The sequence below is a fragment of the Lactuca virosa genome, chromosome 1 (genome assembly GCF_052849685.1).
Source record: "Lactuca virosa cultivar CGN04683 chromosome 1, Lactuca_virosa_CGN04683_v6, whole genome shotgun sequence".
Classification (NCBI taxonomy): Eukaryota; Viridiplantae; Streptophyta; class Magnoliopsida; order Asterales; family Asteraceae; genus Lactuca; species Lactuca virosa.
This window is the reverse complement of record NC_136426.1, coordinates 80,563,149-80,574,150: the sequence shown is the minus strand read 5'-3', so window position 1 is coordinate 80,574,150 and position 11,002 is coordinate 80,563,149.

Here is an 11,002-nt window from a genome sequence, read left to right as displayed (position 1 = left end):
TCACATTACAAGGGCAAGCTACAAACCACTTTTGTAGTATGTCAGTTTTGGGGTGGCGCTGTTCGCTGGTGGAACAACTTGGGGAAGACCATAAGCCCCAATGAGCCACTACAACTGACATGGGCAGAGTTCTTGGTCCACTTTAAACGTAAGTTCTGTTCAGCCCAAAACATGTTGGAACTAGAAAACCAGTTTCTGACATTGAAGAAGGGAACATGTCCATTGACGAGTATACCAATGCCTTCACAGACATGATAGAGTTTGCTTTGCGCATTGCCCCTGAAGAACTAACGAAAGTTGATAAGTATACGAAGGGACTACCATGGGAATATGATGTGCCAGTACGTCAGGCACCTACTCTTGAGGCGACTATATGGGCAGCTACGTCTGTTGAGGAGATGATCAAGAGTAGAGCCGCCAACAAGGTCGAAGTTGGCGAGAAGAGAAAGATTGAAGGATCTTCAAGGTCCAACGAGAAGAGCAAATTCTCGAAGTCTGGTTCAAAGAAGTTCGAATGAGGAGGAGGTGAAGCAAGATGGTGCGATAAGTACAAGAAGAAAGACTTTGGAAAATGTAGCGAGGATGTGACATGTTTCAAGTGTGGAAAGTCTGGGCATTACGCCAATGAGTGAACATTCGACAAGAAGCTATATTTCGGATATAAAGAAGAAGGGCATATTTCTAGGGACTGGCCAAAAGAAGAATGAAGCAACAAGGCCAAATGCACCGCCAAAGCCAAAGGCAAGAGCATTCCATATGATCCTTGACGAAGCAGGTGGCAATGCAAGAGATCAGGGGTGAGGACTTTATATCCGAAGATCAAGATATGAAGTATCCATGCGGATAGTATCATGTGGTGTAGCCTATTAGAGGCATAATATAGGTTGAACGTGAACATCTATGTAATCATTTCAAGAAATAATATAAACCTTTGTTATGTTATCCAATGTGTTAGATGACTATGTGAAATTCTTGTATGGTGACTTGGAAAACTACGAGACAATACTTGGGACGAGTATGAGTAGGTGTGAAAGGTAGTAGAGGCCTATACTACCGGAAGCACAGGGCTCACACTTGGATCAGGGAAAGTCACAAGGTTACCAAGGCGCTAGTAATTGATTCTGTTTGATTCATGTCTTTCGTTACCATTGTTTCGCTAATGACTAATAAGATGATTGTTGTTCCGACCCTAGTGGCCATATCAAATTGAGTACGACTAAGAAGAGTGTGTTACGTGGTTCAGAGAACCAAGTTCGATGTAGCATCCGACTTAAGCCATAAGTGAAAGATAATCGAAGTGATCAATAGAAGTATCGCAATCACCGTGAAAGTAAGAATCTTGTAGCTAGAAGTGCTACATGCTAGAATGTGATTATATCACATTAGAACATGAAGGAAGGTATCTTACATTCTGGAATCTGACTCAAAAAGATCTGAGTCTAAGCATTACATCATACGATGAGAGGTCATTAGAACATGGCCCATCGGTCTATTACGATATTCGAAGTAAAGAACTTATCTTTATTTAAAGAAGGAGCATGAATCTCCAATAAGGATTTATTTTGTAACTCGAAGGTTACGATTGAAAGTCCAAGATATGATAAAGAGTGGGTGCAAGATTGAGCACCGCCTGCAGTCAATAAGTCCAAGAGTTAGATACTCATTCAAAGGAACATAGAAGTTACGGTTATTACCTAGGATGAAGAGATAACGTATGGAATCATTATACAAGCCCTATTTCGTTGATGATTCTGGGACGTAATCATCCTAAGGGGGAGATAACTGTAACGCCTGCAGATTCGGGCTAGTTAATTTAGAGACACTAAGCGTCAAAATGACTTTTTGATAGAAGAATGTTTAGAATAAATAATCTTAAATAAGTTATAGTATATGTCACAAGGATTCCGTACATATAAAGAACGCTGAAATTCGAGTTATAACGAAGAAGTTATGATCTGTCGAAGTTTTACGGCAAAACCGACACGACACCGGGAATCGTAAAAAGTGAGTTTGTGATAAAATATTTGTTAGACTTAGAGATCCAAACAAAAGTCGTAGTATATGTTAAACCGAGAAAGTACATAAAAAGAACGTCCAAATCTGACTTCGTATGAGGAAGTTATGATTTTTCTAAGATTTAGCATGGAAGTGGACAGCCCGGAAATCAAATTTTAGATCGATCGACTTTTAGCCGAAACAATCTAAATGAGAGTTGAAGATATCGTTAATAAGAGCTCGACGATAAAAGGACAGACGAAAACGGACGCCAGATGACAAATTATGAATTTTTAATGGACTTTACCTGTCCAGACCTGTTAAAATATAACTTTAAAAATAAATTCAAAATTAGACGACGGAGTCTAAACGAAAGTTGTAGAGTACATATCCACTTTTGCGTGGGTATAAATAATGTCGAAAACGGATCTCGTATGTGAAAGTTACGTAATTTAGAAGTCGGTAGGGTGCTGATGCGAAGAGGGTGTCATGGCCGAATCTCAGCGTTTGCTTGCTCCCCACGCCCTCGCTTCGGATCATCGACACATGCGCCTCGTACGCGGAGCCTATTCCTCATATGTGCAACATACGTCCGAGGAACGCCCAACGTACCAAGGATCATCCCCCTATAAATACCATGCGAGGTTCAACACTTTCCTTCACACCTTAACCCTTCTCTCTCTCTCTCTCTCTCTCTCTCTATCTCCAACTTCTCTCTAAACCTCACCTAAGCCTTAGTACGTCTATCGTAAATAAAATTTCCTATCTAAATTCTCGTCACTGCACACCGAACGTCTGATTTGGTGCAAAGATCGACATGGTGGGAACTCGAAGCGGATTTGGAAATGCTAATGGAAATGCTAACGCTAATCAGCAGTCTGTGATTGAGCGTGCACCAGAAGTATCGGCTGCACCCGAGCCAATCACTATGGCAGGAGTACAAGCAATGTTCAAATGATGTTGGATCTTCAGATGGAAGAGACAAGGCGTCTACTTCAACAGAATAGGGATGAACCTACTGTGCCTATTAAAATGACCGTGAATTTGGGGATGTCACAGTTGGTATTAAAGCATTAGTTTAAGCGAACTAGGAATTTCAGGAAATTTCTAGACTTAAACTTAGAATGCTAAGCGATGATCGTGAGGAGTGTGTCTATTATATTTTAGGTAGTACACCTGATTTGACACAAGCACTAGCTTACTTTAGGATTAGATGCATAAATTGCTTTTATGTGCTAAATGATTTATGATATAAGATGCCTTATATGCTTTATGATGCTATCGTTTGATCGGATTTATAGCCTATTGCCGATCGGATCTGAAAATTTTATGTGGTCAGGTTTCTAAATGCTTAGTTACGATATTAGAACTGGCATATAAATTTTCTGAGTAATAAGGAGGATTACACGTCTAAACCTTTTTTATCTGTATTCTCGTCCCGATACACTGAATGCATGCTTCTGTGATGTGACATCCCCTAATTTCTCGGCCAGAAAAGACCAATTTAATTTATGCTTTTTTAAAATAAAGTCAGAGAAATCGTTTTAAAAGATGTTGCGGAATTGGTCCCCAAAACAAAACATGATAAAAGTTTATCAAAACCTTTCTTTAAGAAATATATAATTTCATTTCATATCAAAACCTCGGGATGTCATGTTCCGATACAGATCAAAAGCATAAACAAGACATTATAAGCCTTACAACAGTTATTTACAACTACTGGCCTATAATCCAAAAATCTCTCATCATCCTCCGACTATGCTCGGGTCCACTACCTGTAATAATAAAAAGCTGGTGAGCATATAGGGTTTTCAACCCACAATAGTAATAAACTTATTAAGTTCATCAATCAACAATAACCCTGATTACCCATTCCCGTTATCCTCACTTTACGTCTCTAAACACCTAACACAAGGGACCTAGCCTAAGGAATATCATCAGGATGGACACTACTGCTAAGGGGACTCCTCAGCCATACATGTCCTAAAGGCAACCATGAGGGGGATGGAGTACGTAAATTAACAATTAGTTCACCAAGACCTACAAGTTGCGAACCTGCTAGTGTTCCACTGGACTGTCTAGAAAGGTCCGTGGTCGTCATCTATACTCTGCTAGACGACGACAACAACAACAACAACAACATCGAGGCCTCTCACCATTTTAACACACATCGACTATTTTGTCTACCCATATTTTACCCAACATATTTGTAGATAAAATACATATACAGTTTAAAACTTGTATAAAACATCTATTCAACAGTCACCTCAAATAAACAATTAATATAATTACACATAGCACGTATTTTATAGAAAATACTTCATATCTAGGTGTAAGATGAAAGTGACTACACACTCACATGATTTAATGATAATCGGGCAGCACTTCGTTTCCTAAAACGATCGTTTCTAATAAAACCGGGAGTTTTGTTGAGAAACCGGGCTCTGCGAGGGTTGGGCTTCAAAACTGAAAAGATAAATTTCTCGGGCTTCTCGGGCACTTCCGGGCATGTTTCGGGTGTTTGGTATAATACCGGGGCTCGCACCCTTCTATTTATAGGGGCGAGGCTTCTGATCCAAGGGCTGAGAAGCTACCAGGTGTCAACAGATCCGAAGAGAAGGAACATGGCTCGCACGTGCGAGGGGTGAGCTGTTGGCCTCTGATTGGACCGAGGTCTAGGTCCGAGGTTCGGATCCGAAGCAAGAGGGAAGGGAGACAGGTGGTGCGAAGGTCGGACACGCGGCAGGGGGTGCGAGGCTCGGACGAGGCTGCACACGCGTCACTCCTCGGATGTGCCATGGCTTCGGATGACTCCGCAATTTCGGACACGTGGCACGCATGGAGCGAAGGTGACGTGGCCGAAGTATGACTATGCGAATTTTCTCGGATTTAGCATTTTTTTTCTCGATTTTTGTGCAATAACTTCTAAAATCCATAACTTTCACATACAAGCTCCGTTTTTGACGTTCTTTATATGCACGCGTAGGTAAAATTACACTCTACAACTTTCGTTTAGACTTAGTCGGCTAATTTTGACTTTAATTTTTATATTATTATTTTTAACAGACCGGGACAGGAAATCCGTTAAAAATTCATAACTTCTTCATCCGGCGTCCGTTTTCGTCTGTCTTTTTACCGTTGTACTACTATTGATGAGACCTTCAATTCTCGTTTAGGTTGTGTCGGCTAAAAATCACTCGATCTAAAATTCGAGTTTTTAGCTGTCTACTGCTAAGCTGAAACTTAGAAAAATCATAACTTCCTCATACGAAGTCAGATTTTGACGTTCTTTTTATACATACTCTCGGTTTAACGAACACTACGACTTTCGTTTAGATCACTAAGGCTAAAAAGTAGTTTATCAAAAACTCACTTTTTACGTCATTCGGCACCGTGCCGGGTTTGTCGCGAAACTTCGACAGGTCATAACTTCTTCGTTATAACTCAGATTTCGGTATTCTTTATATATCCGGAATCCTTGTCACGACCACTACAACTTTCTTAGTAGATATCGGATTTATCTAATATTTATTTTCGACGCTCATTTTTATTCTTAATTAATTAAATCTTAATAATTAAGCATAAAACACATAATTCACATAATATTCACATAATTCCTTTTCATTTCTTCAAAAATGAGTTACAAAGGTTGACCTAGACTATTACATCAATATTAATGCCTTGCCTAGAAACACGGGTGTTATAATTCTCTCCCCCTTAGGATGATTCCGTCCCCGGAATCACACATCAGCAAACAACTGCGGGTAGCGACTCATCATGTCACTCTCCGTTTCCCAGGTGAGATTTGTCCCATTCGTATGTTTCCAACGCACAAGCACTAAATCGACCATCTTGCGTCGTAACTTCTTAGTCTTACGGTCAACGATTGCCTCAGGTTCTTCAATTAACCTCTTGTTTTCATCCAACCTTAATTCAAAAATTGGAATTATGTCGGGCACATCTTCCGTGAACTTTCTCAAATAACACACATGAAAGGTGTTATGAATACCCTCTAGTTCTTCCGGTAATTCTAGCTTGTAATCTTGATTCCCGATCCTCTGAAGAACTTTAAATGGTCCAATAAACCTTGGACTCAATTTTCTCCTCTTACCAAATCTTATAAGTCCTTTCCAAGGCGAGACTTTAAGTAAAACCGAATCTCCAACTTCGAATGATATCGGTTGTCTTTTCTTGTCAGCATAGCTCTTTTGACGATCTTGAGCAGCTAACATCCTCTCCCTAATCACTTTCAACTTTTCAGCAGTCTGATGGACTATTTCAGGTCCCATAAACTGCTTTTCCCCAGCTTCCAGCCAACATGACGGCGTTCGACACTTTTCTCCATACAGAGCGTGATAAGGTGCCATCTTGATGCTCGAGTGGAAACTATTATTATAGGAAAATTCTACTAGAGGTAAATGTTCATCCCAATTACCTTGGAATTCCAGGGTACATGCTCTCAGTATATCCTCCAACGTTTGAATTTTTTGTTCGCTCTGACCATCGGTTTGCGGATGGTAAGCTGTACTCAAACACAACTTGGTACCCAATTCCTCTTGTAGACTCCTCCAAAACCTTGAGGTAAAACGGCTGTCATGATCTGATACAATCGTTAAAGGAACACTGTGAAGCCTCATAATTTCCTTCACGTAAGAATTCGCAAGTTTATCCATAGACCATTTCTCATTGGCTGCTATGAAATGCGCACTCTTAGTGAAGCGATCAACGACCACCCAAATCATGTCGTGACCGTTCTTTGTTCTGGGCAGTTTAGTCACGAAATCCATGGTGATGTCTTCCTATTTACCCATGGGTACAGGCAAAGGTTCTAAACTCCCATACGGTTTCTGATGTTGTGCCTTAACCCTAGCACATGTTACACACTCGGCCACATACTTAGCAACATCGAGCTTCATCGTCGGCCACCAGTAATAGGGGTTTAGATCCCTATACATTTTTGTACTGCCAGGATGAATCGAGTACATGGTCTTGTGAGCTTCTTCCATCAGAAGATCTCTTACTCCTCCCGTCTTAGGTACCCAAATCCTATCTTGGAATACCTTCAATCCTTGACCGTTTGTATCAAACACTAACGTTTTTCCCAAACGTTCTTCCTTTTGGTCATTTTTCTCTAAAGCTTCATCTTGAGCTTTCTTTATACTTTCCACAATTGTTGAGACAATTTCAATTCTCAACGCTCTTGGCCTTTTCTTTTCAAGTTTTATCTTCCGACTGAGAGCATCAGCAACAACATTTGCTTTACCAGGGTGGTAAAGTATCTCACAGTCGTAGTCCTTGAGTAACTCTAGCCAGTGTCGTTGCCTCATGTTCAATTCCTTCTGATTAAAGAGATATTGAAGACTCTTATGATCAGTGAAAAGTTTGCATTTAGTACCATAAAGATAGTGCCTCCATATCTTTAAGGCGAATACTACCGCTGCCAACTCCAAATCATGAGTGGGGTAGTTCTTTTCATGCTCTTTCAATTGCTTCGATGCATACGCTATCACTTTATCCCTTTGGGTCAGAACACAATCTAACCCAACTCCAGAGGCATCACTATAAACTGCGAAGTCATCAATTCCTTCAGGTAACGAAAGAATCGGTGCTTCACACAATTTCTTCTTTAACTTTTCAAAGGCTTCCTTATGCTTCTCATTCCAAGTATAAGTAGCTCCTTTGTGGGTCAAAGTTGTTAATGGAGTAGTGATCGAAGAAAAGCCTTGGATACATCTTCGATAATATCCGACTAATCCTAAAAAGCTTTGGATCTCCGTAGGACTTTTTGGTTGTTCCCACTTCATCACAGCTTCAATTCTTGCTGGGTCAACCATTATTCCTTCTTGGTTAACCACATGACCTAAAAATTGGACTTCTTGAATCCAAAATTCACATTTGGAGAACTTTGCATACAACTTCTCCTTTTTCAAAACTTCTAGCACTTCACGCAGATGCTTGTCATGCTCCTGCTTGCTTTTTGAATATATCAAGATATCATCTATGAAGACTATCACGGATTTATCAATGTATGGTTTACAAACCCTGTTCATCAAATCCATGAAAGCTGCTGGAGCATTGGTTAGTCCGAACGACATAACCAAAAATTCATAGTGTCCATATCTTGTTCTGAACGCAGTCTTTTCGATATCCTGCTCTCTCACATTTAGTTGATGATATCCTGACCTAAGATCGATCTTCGAAAAATAGCTCGAACCTTGCAACTGATCGAACAGGTCATCGATCCTCGGCAACGGGTACTTGTTCTTTATTTTTGCTTTATTCAGCTCTCTGTAATCGATGCACATTCTCATGCTCCCGTCTTTCTTCTTTACAAATAAAACCGGGGCTCCCCAGGGTGATGAACTAGGTCGAATAAAACGTTTGTCCAATAACTCCTGAAGTTGTGTCATAAGTTCTTTCATCTCTGTTGGTGATAATCGATACGGTGCTTTTGCTATTGGCGTCGTTCCTGGTCACAAGTCGATACGAAATTCTACTTGTCGATCAGGGGGAAATCCTGGAAGATCTTCGGGATAGACTTCCGGATAGTCACGCACCATCGGAATATTCTGCACCTCCTTCTTTTCCTTCTTAGCATCGATCACGAACGCTAGATATGATGTACATCCTTTGGCCAAACACTTTCTGGCTTTCATTAGGGAAATGATTCCAGAGTTTACTCTGCGTTTGTCTACATACACCATAAACGACTCTTTCCCTGGCGGGTTTACTTTTACTATCTTCTTTCTACACAATATTTCGGCATCATTGGCGCTAAGCCAATCCATTCCTAAAACTATGTCGAAACCATTTAACTCAATAGGTAATAATTCCTCGTGGAACTTATTCCCATTCAAGTCAATGAGGATGTTTTTCATACGATGGCTAACAGGTACAAACTTGCCACTAGCAATCTCGACTAATAAAGCATTAACTAGTCTATCAACAGTCAAAGTTAGTTTTCTACCAAATTCATGCGAAATAAAGGAGTAATTGGCTCCAGAATCAAACAAAATTTGGGAAGGCAATTCGTTTACGAGAAAGGTACCTGAAGCGACATCGACTTCTTCTTTTGCAGCTTCAAATGTCATCTGAAAGGCTCTCGCCTTCGGCTTTGGTAGAAGATTGGGTTTTGCTGCGTCCTTCTTCTTCGGGCAATCCCTCAAAATATGCCCTTCTTCATTGCACCCAAAACAGACGTTCTTATTGAAGGTGCATTCTTTGGCATAATGCCATGGCTTCCACATTTGTAACAAGTGACTTCCACGCTGCATTTCCCAGTATGTTTCTTCTTACACTTGTCACACCACTTGGCTTCGGCTCCTCCTCCGAATTTTCTCGAACCAGTCTTCGAGAATTTGTTCTTTTTATTGGAACCTGAAGTTCCTTCAAACTTTCTCTTTTCGCCAACTTCAACCTTGTTGGCGGCTCTCCCCTAAATCATATCTTCAACAGACTTGGCAGCCCAGATAGTTGCCTCCAATGTAAGTGTCTGACGTACTGGCACCGCGTACTCCCATGGAAGTGATGGGTTTTGAGCATTCTAACACTTCCTAAGTGTACATGCAACCCTAATAACCTTGGATCTATGTTTGTCTACTTATCATGCAAAGTTGAATTCCAAGGTTATATTCCTATCTAGCATACATGGGGAACAAATTTTAACTTGCATGAAAGATAGAATAACTTACCTTGTTGTTGCTTATGATCCTTAAAACCTTATGAGCCTAGCACCCCAAGTGTGATGCCTCAAATGCTTCACACAACACCAAATGCTTTTGGAGTAAAATTTTGAGAGAATATTACACTTGCAAAATCGGCTCTAGCCCTCTTGATTCTTGTGTGCCACCGATTTTGGTGGAGCATGGGTTCTTTATATAGTGTTGACACATCTAGGGTTACACCATGTAAACCCTAATGTGTCATGACTCTTCATTTCCATGACCCATGGGTTTGTAACTCCCATGGAGCATCCTATGGGTTTAACCCAACTTGATAATCCATGGAGCCTCTTAGCCCACTATACAAGTTATGCATAATTTACATAATCAACCCATACATTTAATTAGTTATCTTTTGATCATTTAATTAATTCTAAATTAATTCTTGATCAAACTAATTAAATAATATTATTAATATATTAGAACTTATAATATATTAATAATCCACAAGTGTTATTTCTCTCATTTATTCTATCCAATTGCATGGTGCCATGCAACCCAAATGGACCATGCCGGGTCGGGTCAAGTACATACCAGAAATAGTTATGGACTTAGACACCTTATCCAACAGTCTCCCACTTGGATAAGTCTAATAACTATAACTGCAATACTTCAGGAACCGATCGGCAATCGTAGCTCTTTCAAGGTCTCTCGGAACTGAGAAGATGATGATACGCCATTTAAGATAAGTGATCATATAATCCTCTGTTCGAGATATCAGCCGGACAAATACATGGAACAATGTCTTACTTATTGTCCAGCAGTTTGTTTCCCGATTTCCGATTTGTTTGACAAAGAACTTAATTGAACACATCAACTTAGTTCTGACCGGGCCCGGTACATAGGTCAAAACAAAATCATCGAGGGGCCCAGATATCAGCTTCTAATCCAAGAAGGAACAGATAAACTTTGACTCATATGTTTGTTCTACCACTCATTGAATTATACACAAGAGCACGTTTTATAACATCGAGTTACCAATGCGTTAACGTACAATCAATGCATAACCAACTCATAAGTAACAAACCATATCTCTAGGTTTGAAGACTTATATGATATTACCGTCTCACGATCACTCGAGATAAATTCCATGAAGTGATTCCAGTGAGCGTGGGTTGAGTCCAATGCTCAGAACTTATGAGCACTCATGAGTGTTGTAGCCATGTCCAACAACTTAGACCTCTACAACCAATCATGACAGTCTTGATTCATACCTACTTCCGACATATGACCGACTGTGGAGGTTCGAATAATATGATATACCAAACATAATTATTCTGGAAGTC